The following is a 3403-nucleotide window of genomic DNA, read 5'->3' as shown; positions in this document are numbered from 1 at the left end:
AGTGACAATGCATGCCAACCCACATAACTTTGACAAGAGAATCTTATTCTAGTCCAACTCCCTCTTCCAATCACGGATGGGAGTATGGAGGTCATATACTCCCACGGAAACCTACCTTATAACCGAAGTTTTCTTGCCGAGGCAGACCAGGGTGCATGCCCCCTGGGTTTCAGTCATGTCCCCCAAATCACTCTCACTCATCAGGCGGACGGACTGGGGATTCAGACATTTCTTGCGTGAAAAGACCATTCAGGGATGGTATATGACTATTTTCTATGCGGGAACCGGGGAATGAAAGCTGGTCTACGAGCTTGACCACTCTTCCTTCATGCGGAAAACACATTACTCTAAAGAGTGAGGAGACAATCGCTCCCATGCAATAAATATAGTCTCGTCCAAGGAGTAGATTATAATCCAGGGGTCCTTGAACTACCATTACGTTCATTTGAACGGTTTCCCCCCTCAATGTTATGGGTGCATTGGGAAGGATCCCTAACGGTCGACTGGTTCCTTTATCAAAGCCTGTTAGATTTCTCATCTCAGGCAAAAGTGATGGCGAACCAAGTGCTTTCCAAGCAGTCAAGGAAAGGATACTCATAGAAGCCCCTTCATCTATGATGGTACTGGCCATAACCATTCTATATATTTGAACAATGATTCGGAATGGTATACTAGCCGCTAAACAGGGTCTACCCAGTTGATTCCAGTCAAAGGAGACAACTAGGTTGCTTGGAGGTGGGACCGAATAGACGGCCGTGTATGACTCTGACAAACTTCCTTCCTGTGGTAAAGGAATGGGTAAATTGCCCCCATGTTCATCGGAGTTTGTGCTTACGAAAAGAATCTAGACGGTATCATCCTTGTTCTCTTCAGTGGCTGTATCATGTGAAGATGGAACCTCTGAAGGAAAGACTGGGTAAACTGCCGTGTCGACCTTTTGACTTTCGTCTAGTATGGGTTCAGATGGTTTGTCTTCAATGATAGATGCTTCAGCCGACCATCTGGGTGGGTCAACCGGTTTTTCAACTAGTGACGGACTCGGCAAGAGTTTTTTATATCTAGGAGGAAGTCGTAACGGTGAAACCGAACGATCGTCCAAAACTCTTTTCACCTCGTATAAGAAGGGACAAAGGTGGACGACATGATTGCCTTCGCACAGTTTACAAGGAAATCTATGTTTTCCTTTTTGTCCTGGGGCTTCACTTTCACTAGTCGACAGTGTGTTTTCAACATGATCATTAGAGGTTGACGACACCGGGTTGTGCAAACGAGGAGACCAGTCCCTTAAGATCCGAGGGATGCAAGGACAATCTCTATGATAGTGGTCTCCTTTGCAAATGACGCATGGCGATTTAGGCCTAGTCGGTGCAGTGTGTGGATTTTCGCTAGACGACGCTCGTTTGCCCCCTTTCGCTTTTGGCTCCTTCTTCTTCTTTTCTTTCTTCTTCTTTTCCTTCTTCTTCTCAGGTACTTGATTTTTGGCTTTACCAACCCCATCAAGCGAAGAAGAAGGAGGAGAGGAAGAATTGGAGGAAGTAGAATGTTGGTGGGTAACTCTGGATTCATCTAGTTGCTGACTCGACTGTTCAGGAATTGCGGTGTTCTGAACGACAGAGGTTGAGAAGAGCCATACGGGCAAACCAATTGTCAGTCCTGGAAGTGACGATGTGGCCATATGGGGTGTGCCAACATCTCCCCAAGAGGAGAAGGGACTAGGATTTCCTCCAAGGGGAACTCCTTGGTTGGTGGATTCCATTTTCTCAACCCAAGATCAACATAGGAAAGGGTGATGAATATTCCGTTTAAAATAAATTTTAGATGCTTTGACACAACTTGTTTTTTCAATTTTTAAGAGTCGAGAAAAAACAAAAGATGACTCTAGTCGCCTTCGATTTTTAATGAGCCTGAAGTGACAAGTGCTCAGATGGACCTTTTCTGTTAAAGATTCTGAAAAGGAACGAAAGGGACTGCTCTGGAAATCTAGGTAGAGGGATTACCAAACCAATCGCAAAACTGCAGAATAATTTTTACGGTACGGCAGTCAATCTTCCCGAATGTTGTGTTCAGTGCATTGCGATCGATAGGGCGGCAGACATGGTTTCCTATGGATAAATGATTAAGCCTATTGTGGTCTCCCAAAATATACTCGACGGTACGTGGGAGCACAAGTCCGTACTGGCACTTATCGTCTCAAAGTGGAGGAATCACCCAACCATTAGTGAGAGCAACAGTTACCAGGCTTTACGACGTCGGAATACGTCTCTAGCCTAGACTTCTAAATGTTGTGCATTAGGTTCCAAAGCGTTGTTAGATTCATTGAATTTATTTTATAGTTGATCCTGTTTATGAAGTTTGCCTTTCAGGTTCACCACGAGATGTAGTATAATTCCTAAAATGCAATATAAGATGATAAACAATCTTTTTATCTTCTTTGTGCAATGAAAATCCTAGCTACTAAGGAAAGAAAGACAGAATTATTTCACAAAGAGCAAAGAGCACACTCTAAATGCACTTTCCTAAATCAAACCAATCAGACTGTCTAAATGCAAATGCACATGCATGTATTTGTTTTCGACTTTCTTAGTATATGAATGATAAAAAGAAAGTTGATGCACAAATCTGAATTTCTTTTCAAGCGACAATTATCAACAAGTTTCTTTTTCGAAATCAAAAATAGAGGCAATCAGAACACCTTACGATTTTTAAATGAATACTTGTTTTTGACACTAGAAAAATTACAAATTCAGACCAGAAACAATAGTAATAGGATAACCGACTATCAACAGCAATCAAACTCTTTCCTATGATTGAAATCAACACTTGCGACACTTTCAAATCAAAGGACGACAATGCGATTATGTTACTTTTTGCAAAGGAGAACTGAAAATGACTCAACAAACACACAAAAACATTTACATTTCTTTTGTACAAAGGAGGCGGAATAACAGCAAGGAAAAGGGGTCTCGAACGGAGATATACTGATCACAGGCAGCAAAATTCATGAATAGAACTGGAAAGAATGAGGCACAGAAACCAAAACTGAACAATGCCCAGTCTGATCAGTGCACCTGTAACACAGGGAATTTGAAATGTAGCGCACCTACTACACTCAGGAAGTGCACTAAATTTCAGATTCTTAGAACAGTACCTGCACTGGGCCAGAAACGAGACTTTGCTTGGGTTCCAGGTCACAGTTTGCAGTTCAGTTCATGGGTTTTGGCCGAGCAAAAGGTAATCAGTAATGAAACAATCAGGCGTAGATCTAAGGAGGATCTAAGAGCTATCACAAGGGCAATCAGAGAGTTTGTGAATCAGTTGTTTAAATCATAAACAGATCCTAGAGATTAACTGAAGTGGCATTTATCTACTTTGCATTTGCATAGAAAATGCAGTTCGAAAGCTA

This window comes from Pinus tabuliformis, chromosome 4_2 (genome assembly GCF_031772625.1).
Source record: "Pinus tabuliformis cultivar Carrire ecotype Pingquan chromosome 4_2, CPIR1, whole genome shotgun sequence".
In the NCBI taxonomy this organism is placed as follows: domain Eukaryota; kingdom Viridiplantae; phylum Streptophyta; class Pinopsida; order Pinales; family Pinaceae; genus Pinus; species Pinus tabuliformis.
This window is presented reverse-complemented; position numbering follows the sequence as displayed.